Consider the following 11808-nt stretch of genomic DNA (forward strand, 5'->3'; position numbering starts at 1 on the left):
AAATTGTGGGAGAAAAATAACAATAAGGATTAACTGAATAAGAATATTCATAAAAATTCCATTCTCACACCATTCCACTAAATTCATGTCTGTGTGGACTATACACATACTCTTCATGACCACAGGGGTTTTTGCTGGACACTGCAGTCTCCTCCAACATTTCACAGATGTAGGTTAATTAGTGTCGCTAGACTGGCCAGTAGAAGAGTACCCGCATGTGCGTGGCTGTACCCTAGTATGGATCTCTGCCAATTATCAGTGAGCTATTTACTGTGATCTGCTTGTTGTACGCCCTTTTTTAGTTTATCTGCACTGCACTTGTTATTGTTGAGTCTCAGAACTGTCACTTTCTTGCTTAATTCCTAAGTTGCTACAGTGATTGCAACTCCTTATTTACCACTTGTCACTTTACTTCACTACCTTGTTCTATCTCGTTTTTACTACTACAGGCTATAGTGTTGTTTGCTATTGCATAAAAATAGCTGTTGTGTATTTTAGCATTTATTTTTCTGTACTGTTGCATTACTCCACTGTTAACTATACCATTAATTATTAATTAATGGTTGTATTCTATAAGGTAGACAACCAAATAAGAATTTCATTATACTTGTACACTGTTAATCTTTATGTATTACAACACTGCTTTGATTGATTGATTGATTGATTGATTGGATTGATTGATTAACTGGATACTGCCCTGTTTAGAAATCCTGTCTTGCACCTGCTTTTTCCAGGATCATTTCTAGAGAATTTCATAATAAAGTTCAGAAAATGGACTGATATAAAATAACCTTCATAATTTATTTATTTTTACAGCACATTTACAACTACTATCAGTTTTCACAATATATCATTCTGAATTGAGCTATTTTTAGTTATTCATCAAAGCTGTTATTTTTACTTACCAAGTTTTTAAAAATCACTTAAAATATTTAATTTGTAATCTTTAATAAAAGAATTACTTTCACTTTCTGAACTGAAAATTGATTTGTGTAGTCATTCTGAGAATGAGAAAATGGGCTCATTCCCACTTAGGCAAATCACAACATATGTGGCATCAATAATGTATTATTATTGAGCAAAAATGTCTGTTTTGTTACAAATGAATTTCAAAAAAAGGTGCTTTAGGAACATTCTACATGTTCAGAGGGAAATCAATCTTTAACCCAGGCTCAGTAAAATCTCAGGTTTGCACAGTTTAATTGATCCTTGGTGAGTTTTTGAATGTTTGGCCTGGGAAATAACTTCCTTGCATTGTTTGGTCAGCTTTCTAACCCTACTCTCTAGTGTCCTCAAAATAAAGTCTATGCAGTTCATGAAGATTTATCAAGGCTTAGGCTGTTAGCTGGTAAAAGTTATTTCAATGCAACAGGGAATTCACACTAAGAAAGTCATGCCTTTCAATCCATTGCTTCAAATGGGAATGTCTATGTGTAGCAGCGAGTGATAAAAAGGGTCTTTTTTTGGCCTTAACTTTAAAACTAAATATACACTAACACAAAAAGTTCTAAAAGCAATAATAGTGAAAACACTTTACATTATTAATTAAATAAAGATAACTTCTGGCATTTAAATTTCATTATTCTCAATGTAGCACCCCCATAGCTGGCGTCTAACATTAGAAAGCCAGAGGTTATGTTTATATATACAGTACATACCCATGTATATATCTATGTATATAATGCTGCATGTCCCCGATTCTGCTTTCATCTTGCATTCAGTCACTGACTGAATAAATGTTTGACTGACTGACTGACTGGCTGGCTGGGGAGTCTTGGCAATTTGCTGACAACTAATTTCCACCCCTCTTATGGATCAACCTCTTGGCCCTATACCCCGAAGAAAAAAAACAACCAAAGTTAAGCTAATTGTCACCATCTCTCTCTATTCTGCATTGTTCCTTATCAGTTTACAGGTCTCACTTGCTCCCATTCGATTATTAGTATTGTATGATTTTTTCTGTTCTTGTAAGCACTATCATAAATGTGTCATCCATTCCACAAGAAAACAAAATGCATTGCACAATTTAAGCCTTAATTGGTCCTAGTATCGAATAAAGAAGCTACAGGACCATATCCATTGAAAGATTTGGTGTCAGCACACTAACCATGCAGGATCAATGAACATGACTAACAGAAAATACTCAAAAAACACACAAACAAAAACAGTATTTATTAGTGAATTCAAGTACATTTTTGGATGGACTGGATTGCTCCCAGCACTCCAAAGCCCCGAATTAATGAACATTTTAAGAATCTCCTAAAATCCCACTTTTTTAATTTTGCTTTTTCATAGCTTCAATTAAGTCACTCTCTCAACACCCTGGACATGCATAGAACTGTTATTCTCTTCAGTGAATATGCAATCATTATTCATCTTTACTTTTTCCCCAATTTTCTTTTCCAGGTCTTCCGTGGTGGCCAGCACGTGATCAAAGTTCTGTGCAGCTGCTTGTGATATGTGAATAAAAACAGATACCTCAACTTGTCACAAGACCCACTGCCTTCAATAAGAACCAATAAAGAACCATTGGGGTCTGGGGTGGTCTTTTAGCCTGGATCCCATCAATTTTTTTTTATATTCTCCTGCTTAATTGGAGATTTTATTTTATTTTTTTTCTGTTCTCCCTGGCCAACTGACCTTATAGTCAATCTGTCATTTAAACATTAATGAAAAAAAAAATTCTGTATTTAAGGACTCTACATCCCTTACTTATATACCTTTTTATATAAGCGGTCAGTATTTATTTATCTTTTTTGTACTGTTTACTTATTATTATTCTCATCTAAATTTAATTTGTTTTTCTTTGCTCGTAACTACTTCTTTGATATGAAATGGAAATGTGCTATAGAAATAAATGTTGTTGTTATTGTTGTTGTTGTTAAATTGGATAAAGTAGGTTTGAGAATATTATGATACAACTACATTATCTTTAAGATTTGTTTTGATTTGCTTATTATGGTACTGTATATACAAGCTGCCCTTTGACCTGCTAGTTCAATGCTCTTGTCATAAAATGTCATTCTATGTAAAGTCTCTCAATTAATGTCAAGAAAGGTTCAGATGTTCAGTTAAACCATCTTTGTGAAATTTACAGGTACGCATGGCTTCAGGACAAGAGTACTCATAAGAATTAACAGCACTGTATACAATTAAAAGTGTCATACTGAAATCTGAGCAAAATTTATGTATTTATTATAAGGATGGTAAGTACAGCTGTCACCTCACACCTATTGGACCCTGGATCATCTTGGTGCCCTCAGTGTGGAGCTACTCAATGTCCCTATTAGGCTCCCCTAAGACTATCAGAATCCAAATGACATACTATTAGGTTAACCAAACAATCTGAACTGTCAGGTTATAAGGACAATTGTGTGCTCGTAAGACTATGCCCTGCAATGGGCTGGCATCACCTTTACGACTGGCTTCTGTGCCTTCCACTGACAGATTTTCTACTTAACTGTGATCATGTACTGGAAAAAGTAGACTCGGTATCTGAAGAAACAGACAGGTGAAAAGGATGGAAAGTGAGCATTTATGGAGATGAACAGTGAGATTAAAAGAATAGTCAGTTGTTTGCTGATGGGAGATATTAGAGAGGCAAATTTAATAAACAACAGAAGCTTTACTTTTCTTTGATGAGTGCCTCTGATGGTAATCTTTGTGATGAACCAGTGTAGTTAAAACAAGTGAAATAGACTTGAGAAGGCCTGCTAAAACAATTTATATGCCATTTCCTTCTTTTTTACTTACATAAATTACTGGACACTTTGTAAAAGGCATTTTGAGTGTTTGAGTGGTAAAGATGGCTTTGAACAAGAAAGTGAACCCGTGGCTGTTGCTAAAGTGACCAAAAGGGCCAATCTACTCTCAGCAAAAACCTACTTATGATCCTATAGGACACAGCAGATCCTGTTGCAGTAGAAAGTGTCTAATTTAGATGATGGCTCAAGGCTGTATAGGGAGCAGTAAACTGGATGTGATGTGATGGTCAGGTGCAAGAAAAAGTGTTTGGAAAAAGACTTCTGTATGAGATTCAGTCTATAAAGCAGGAAAATTGAATGAGAAAGAGACATCATTTTAAGGTGGGAATGGGGAAGAAGGATAATGTACTTGTTGTTTCTGATGCCTCTCTTGGGATGAATGTTGTGGCATTACTGAGGGCTCTGTCAACATTGTGATGAATGTATCCTTCGTTGATGAAAAACTTTACATTTTACTTGAGTGCTTCATTGTGAAATATTTTTTATTGCAGCAGAGGTGGCAGAGTTGGAAAGAACTGAGAAAATAAGAGCTTTTAGGTTGCATAGGATGGAGAACTGTAGAAAATTTTATGGTGTCAATCAAGTCAAATTTACTGCCATGTGTACCTCACAGAATTTGGAATAAGAACATATTTGCACTTGTAAATTGTCTGTGGCAAGATTTATGTTAAAATACTGTACAGGAGGGTGAAAGAAAATAACAGTAGATACAGTGCCTTCTGCTTATAAGAAGTATAAAAATACTTGTATAAGAACTGTATCCACAAACATCAAAACCAGTGAAGGAATTAAAGTAATTCCATGCAGCACCAATACAGTTATCAATACATTCATTTTACAGGCAATGTAATAAACTTGAAAAAAAAAATTATTTAATCCAACTAAACCAATAAATACACAATCATAGCTAGGTTAGATTTTGTTAGTGCCATGCTTAATGCTACTGCTTCACCATCTTGGATTCAAATCCTTCAATGTTGCTCTCTTCTGCATGTACTTTGCACATTCTCCCAAAGTCTTTGTAGATTTTTATTTGACTATTCCGCTTTCATCTCGCATCAACAGTGACGTGCGTCATTGTAGATTAACATGCAATTCTAAATTAGTCCCGTGGATATGTGTATCTGTGGGCCCTGTTTTGGACTAGCAACATTTTTATAACTGGTTTATGTCTTACACCCATCGCTTCTGAAATAGGATCTGGTACAACATGATCATGAATTTCATTAAGCACGACTGACAATTTCTTCTTATATAATACGATACCATGGCTGTCTGTTTGTCTGTCCAGGATTTTAAAACACCTGTAGCTCACAAACCGTTTGAACTATTGACCTGATATTTGGTACATACAGTAATCCCTCGCTATATCGCGCTTCGCCTTTCGCGGCTTCACTCCATCGCGGATTTTATATGTAAGCATATTTAAATATATATCGCGGATTTTTTGCTGGTTCGCGGATTTCTGCGGACAATGGGTCTTTTAATTTCTTGTACATGCTTCCTCAGTTGGTTTGCCCAGTTGATTTCATACAAGGGACGCTATTGGCAGATGGCTGAGAAGCTACCCAGCTTACTTTTCTCTCTCTCTTGCGCTGCCTTTCTCTGATCCTGACATAGGGGGATTGAGCAGGGGGGCTGTTCGCACACCTAGACAATACGGATGCTCGTCTAAAAATGCTGAAAGATTATCTTCACGCTGCTATCTTTTGTGCAGCTGCTTCCTGAAACGACATGCTGCACGGTGCTTCGCATACTTAAAAGCTCAAAGGGCACGTATTGATTTTTGATTGAAAAACAAACTCTGTCTCTCTCTCTCTCTGCTCCTGAAGGAGGGGCTGTGAGCTGCCGCCTTCAACAGCTTTGTGCCGCAGTGCTTCGCATACTTAAAAGCCAAACAGCCCTATTGATTTGTTTGCTTTTCTCTATCTCTGTGACATGATCTGCTCCTGACCCTCACTCCTTTGAAGAGGAAGATATGTTTGCATTCTTTTAATTGTGAGACGGAACTGTCATCTCTGTCTTGTCATGGAGCACAGTTTAAACTTTTGAAAAAGAGACAAATGTTTGTTTGCAGTGTTTGAATAACGTTCCTGTCTCTCTACAACCTCCTGTGTTTCTGCGCAAATCTGTGACCCAAGCATGACAATATAAAAATAACCATATAAACATATGGTTTCTACTTCACGGATTTTCTTATTTCGCGGGTGGCTCTGGAACGCAACCCCCGCGATGGAGGAGGGATTACTGTATATACTACGTAACGTCTACTGTTCGTTTTCAGGGTGATGATTGACCTCCAAGGTCATTTCTCTTTTTATTTTATTGTAGAATCAACTCTCGGCATCCGCCGGCAGGGCAGCCATGTAGCGCATGCGTAAGGGCGCTGTTCTCAGCCCTACCGCCTGCGCCATCACTTCCCCTACCTCTTCATATCTTAAATCATTCTTGAGGCAGATTGAAGACTTAAGTGCCAGCTTAAGTGAAAAATTAAGGAAAACATACTAAGTAATTTCAACACAAAAACAGACTTAATCAGTTTTAACATGAAAAGATACCGATGAAAGAAGAGAAGAAGCGGGCCCGCAAGGGTGAAGAAAAGAAGAGCTGCTCAGGAAGTGGCAAGCGCATTGACCTCTGAGCAAACAAATTCTAAATGTACAGTGAAAGAGGATGAAATCTAGGAATGCTCAAGTCAAGTGTATTCACTGCACATTATCGTGCAGTGTACTGTTACTGGTTATTTTATACTTATGTTATGCTGCACCCTGGTGCACTTAGGAATGAGTTGGCATAGTGGACCAAACACAAGTTCTTCAGTTGATTAGTAACTTTTAATTGCCTTATTAAGGGTGTAAGTAGGCCGTTGGTAAACTAGAATTCCATTCAGGGATGAGTCCTGCATTGAACCTGTTGCTTATTACAAAAGTGTCTGCCTCCCCATGGACCTGTGCTGGAAAACGTGTTTCAAAAATTGATGACAGATCTTATTTTGTAAGGTAAATCACTATTATTAATCACAATTAAAAACATGAGGTATAGTTTTTTTTGTGTCAGAAATTGCTCTATATTTTGCTTGATAATAATATCTACTCATCTGTGAAGGAGTCTTATTGCAACCAAAAAAAAATGGAGTTAGCAAGTTTGAAACCAATTCCCATGGCAAAACTCAGCTTCAGAAAATGCCACAAAAAATCAGGACAACCTAGAGTCAGAAGAGGAGGGTATTTACTATCACAATCAATCTCGACAATAAAAGCCCTACTACTATTAGGCAGGCACCTTTATCCAAGGCAGCTTACAATTGAGATACAATTGGTTATGTTTCTTTGCTTCTGATCTGTTAGAGCACAGGCAAGTGAAGTGACTTGCTCATTGTCAAAGAGTGTCAACCCACAACCTCAAGGTTTGAAGTCCAAAGCACTACACCACTCTGCCTGTCTACTTTTATACTGTATTTTATTTAACCTCTACATAAATGCTTAATTTCTACATTCCAGGTAAACGTGCCATATCAAATTTACTATACATTTATAGTTTACATATACACTTGTCATTTTTTTAAAAACTCAAAATATAAACAAATGACAATATTCTAAAGTTTATTTTTGACAAACTTTTTCTGACAGAACAATTCTGTTATAGAGTAGCCAGTCATTCAAGCCAAGAAAAAACATTCAGCCACTGTAGGATACTGAAATAAAAAAATGCCACGTATCAAAAAATTAAATAAATAAATCAAAAGATAACCAGCTTTGCTGCTAAAAAACATATATAAATTACACATAAGCACCCAAAACCATAGCCATGACTAGTAGATTGTAGGTTGAACATCTGTTAAACCTGAAGGTGGAAGTATAACACTGCACAGACACTGTCTCTCACAACTTGTAAAATGTTTATGAAAGCTCTTCTGTTTCTTTTTTTTTTTTAAAACTTATATGTACACCATGAGGTAAGCAATTTTACATTTCATGCGGTTTATTTGGGCTACATTCCCTCTGTGCAACAGAGTGCATGTCATTCAATATGTATTGATATCAAACACCTGTCTTTCTCATCCTTCAGGCAGTTAATATCCAGTTGAAACAACACAGCCAGACAGCCACTTCTTAACTATAATAATCATTCTATTTTTTTTAAAGATAAATAAAGTATAAACACAGATTTACAGAATGTAGAAAGGTAAACAACCATACCTTGGTATGAATTTATCTAAAGGTACAATGATTGAAAGATCCATAAACTTTGTATCAACTGATCCCAAAGGACAAACTGAAAACATCAGTCTACAAAATGATGTAAACATGGTGTATTATACAAATTATACAAGCAGAACATATAGTCAATAAATAACAGAGTAAGATAACCCCAAACCAATGTACTTAACATTTTTGGAGAAAATTACACTCCTCTATATGAAATTACTAAATGGCTGTGGCAAGATACATAGCAAACTCTCAATTAAAAGTGTACATATATGAAAATGTTATTTCAATATACTGCACACTTTTAGGACTTACTTTAACATTTGTAATATAGGGATGTCAAACTCAGTTCCTGGAGGTCTCCAGTGGCTGCAGGTTTTCATTCCTGCCACTTTCTCCATTATTAACCAACTACTAATAATAATGAAACATATCGTGCTGATTTGATTTTAACCGAGTTGCATTTTAATTGTTTCATTATTTCTTTACGTCAGGATGGTGAAACAGTTATAACGCTGCTGCCTTGCAACAAAGTGGCTGGGGTTCATGTCCCAGGTCCTCCTAGTATAGAGTTTGCATGTTCTTCCCATGCCTGTGTGGGTTTCCTCCGACAGTCCAAAGACATGCAAGTTAGGCAAACTACTGGCCCATGTGTGTGTCTAGGTGCTCACCCAGCTATGGACTGGCACCCTGCCCATTAGTTGTTACTGCCTTGAACCCTATGCACACTAGGATAGGCTCCTGAGACCCTGCTCAGGATGTACCAGTTTTGCAAACTGGATGGATGGATTTTCTCTTTAACAAACAATCAAATAATAATGCAGACCAGGCTAACTTAAATCTCATTTGTCTTTCATTCAATACCTGTCTCAATTAAATATCTGAAAAAAAAAAAAAATGAAGGTCTGCTCAGGCCCACAAAATATTTAGATGGTGATCTCATAAAAGTTAAATCAGTTTTGTAAATGACAGGTGAGTTAAAATACTATCACTAACAAGCCTTAGAAATGAATAATGGTTTCCATTGACACTTAAAAAGGAAACCGGTTGGAATGAAAACGGTGGCCCTCAAGAACTGTTTGAGACCCCTGTGTTAGCTGGTCATCTTTTGTGTTTCTTTATTACTTGGCTGCCAGTTAAAACAAAACATAGTTAAGCAAGTCAACCATGATTAAGGAAAAAGAATTACAATAAGTGAGCAGCAATAATGGGCTACAAAACTAAGGAAAAGTGGCAGAAATGAAAACCTGCAGCCACTACAGCCCCCCTAGGATGTGAGTTTGACACACCTTCTGTAATATTTCATTTAGCCCTAACAGTTTTCTTCAGTAAAGGTGTGGTGAAGGTTAATAGGGATTAAGGTGATCGGCAATGATGGATGCAGGGCAGTTAAGCTGAAGAAAAGACTTTTAGAGTGGAAATATACACAATTGTTGTGCATCCACATACATCAATCACCCTTCATATGGAAGTAGGATCTGTCTAGTAGCATGTGGTTTATCTACTAAACACAATATTCCTCTACTCTGCAGTGAGACTGAAGAAAAAATACTTTGAGCATTAATATACAGTACATATTTTGTGCATATAGATACATCAATCGACTTTCATATTGAAACAATTTCTTTCCAACAGCATGTGGTTTTCTCCATTAAGCAAGACAATCTCCTTCACTACAGTGACACCTTTTTACAGTGTTAATATACACAATTGTTAGTGCATCCAGATAAATCAATCACCTTTCATATGGAAACAAGGTCTGTCCAGTAGTATGTAGTTTATCTACTAAACACAATATTCCTCTACTCTACAGTGACACTGAAGAAAAAAGAATGAGTTTTAAATATACACACTTTGTGCATCCAACTACATCATTCACCTTTCATACTGAAACAATATATGCCCAATTGCATGTAGTTTTCTCTATTAAACACGATATTCCCCTTCACTACAGTGACAATTAACAAAAAGCAGTTTCAGACTGTTAATATGCACAATTGTTGCGCATCCAGATATATCAATCAACTTTCATATTAAAGCAATGTCTGTCCATTCCCATGTGGTTTGTCTACTAAACACGAGGTATTCCTCTGTCTCTAAAGTGTCACTGAAGGTTCATCAAAACACCTCGGGACGCTAAAGAAATCAATACTTCTCTCGATCACTTTCCCTGTGTGCACCCCAATGCAACCAGGCAGGGCCCCGATCTGAACGTTGCAAGCGAAAACAAAAAAGCCCACGTGAATAGAACAGAACTGGCCGATTATATGTAGAAGTTATCGAACCGGGGGGACAGCGCTATCTGCTGCGCCACTGTGCCTGCCTAAATTCACCACGGTAGTAAATAAAGGCCCATGACACATCGGGATAGGACTAATCTAATTATGAGGCGAAAGACATGAGCTTTACTTAAAAGGCACATTTTAAGAATCGCACGCTGTTATTTTAATTATTTTTACGGCTTGCCTTAAAAAAATATGTTATGCTTGTTCTCTGTAATGTACCCACCTTAGAAGCTAAGCTAGAACTGCATTATAAAACAATCTTCGCTAAGCCCCCGACACAGCACGCGCGTCTACCAGTACGGCGGCATGCCGAAAAAAAAAAATGCCGTGCGGCAGGTAAGGTCAGCTACCGCGACGAATCTCCACACACAAAACAACACAATCGACTTCCAGAAATAAACACCGAAAAAATGTCAAGCACCGTTTAGTACGTTCTCTCTAGAAGGAAGGAGAGGTCTGCGCAGCACTGTCAAGCAGAAGCAATGTGACAACCCCGAAGACATCCGGAGAACCGGCGTCGCCCACACTTGGGCAGGTGTCACGGACGCCGCGTGTCCCCAAGCCCAACGACAGCGAGAAGGCTGGTCGCCGCTGCCCTTGAAGTTCAGCCGGGCGGCCGTTTCCTACTGCCGGCGTACTGTCACGCTGAATCGAGCATCTCAAGCGGCTTGAGGCAACTAATAACGGTGCCTCCCGTTACCGCCACCGCCTCCACCGTAGCCGCGCGCTCTCGTTTCCCGCTTTCCTCGACGCGCTCCACTTTTTTTTTTTTTTTTTCCACCGGCTGGCACACCGCACGTTCACTTACAACTCCCGCATCCCACCCACCGTATAGCGACTGACTGATGATGTGCGGCACAAACTGCCAGGTAGGTCAAATCTATAAAAAGGACGCGTACCGATACAGGGCAGGCAGTCATAAATACACAGAAACGAGCGACGACTTACCGGAGCAAACCCACAGACAACCGGCGTGGAATTCCTCCCTCGGGGAAACTTTTTTCTTCCTCCCTCCGGATTAAGCTTTCCGTTGTTTTTCTTTTTTTTATTTTTTTCTTTAAAAAGCCAGGTAAAATAATTCCTCTACTTTGTGGGCGTTGCAGCTGTTTAGAGCAAAATAAAGCAAGAAGAAAAACCAAAGGTGGAAATCGCGATTATTTCTTCCCGTTTGTTTGTCCTCTGTTGTCTTAGAGCATGTCATATATGAAATAAATAAACCCTAACACGTCCCACTACAACATTTTTTTTTTTCTATCATGAAGCTCCAAAACACAGAAGCTCGGTCTGAATGAGAGACATCCAATCCTAGGCTTAGAGCCTGAAGCTCTCGAGCGCAGCAGATTGGAAGCTACCACTGACACCGGGGGAGGGGCGCCTCCGGAGCCGCACGCATCTCAGGTATTGTACTGGCGGTAGCCGCCGCAGCAGCACGGCTCCTTTCGGCTGTACTCTTCACGGGGACGGGGGTGGGAGGATTACTGCAACAGATTTTTGAAATAAGACATTTCAAAGGACATCCGATTGCTATCGTTCGTAGGGGTTTATACGCCA

General features: G+C 38.3%; 1 protein-coding gene across 3 annotated transcripts in view; it reads right to left on the reverse strand.

Annotated features, from left to right (window-relative positions):
• The window catches only part of tenm2b (teneurin transmembrane protein 2b), a 1820998-nt gene extending 1809398 nt beyond the window's left edge, over nucleotides 1–11600 (reverse strand). For all 3 annotated transcript variants that reach the window (XM_051934201.1, XM_051934200.1, XM_051934199.1), the window contains exon 1: nucleotides 11206–11600. The gene's annotated coding sequence lies outside the window, so the exon portion shown is untranslated. The remainder of the gene's footprint in view (nucleotides 1–11205) is intronic.
• Nucleotides 11601–11808: the final 208 nt, after the last annotated feature.

The sequence above is a fragment of the Erpetoichthys calabaricus genome, chromosome 11, assembly GCF_900747795.2.
Source record: "Erpetoichthys calabaricus chromosome 11, fErpCal1.3, whole genome shotgun sequence".
Lineage (NCBI taxonomy): Eukaryota > Metazoa > Chordata > Cladistia > Polypteriformes > Polypteridae > Erpetoichthys > Erpetoichthys calabaricus.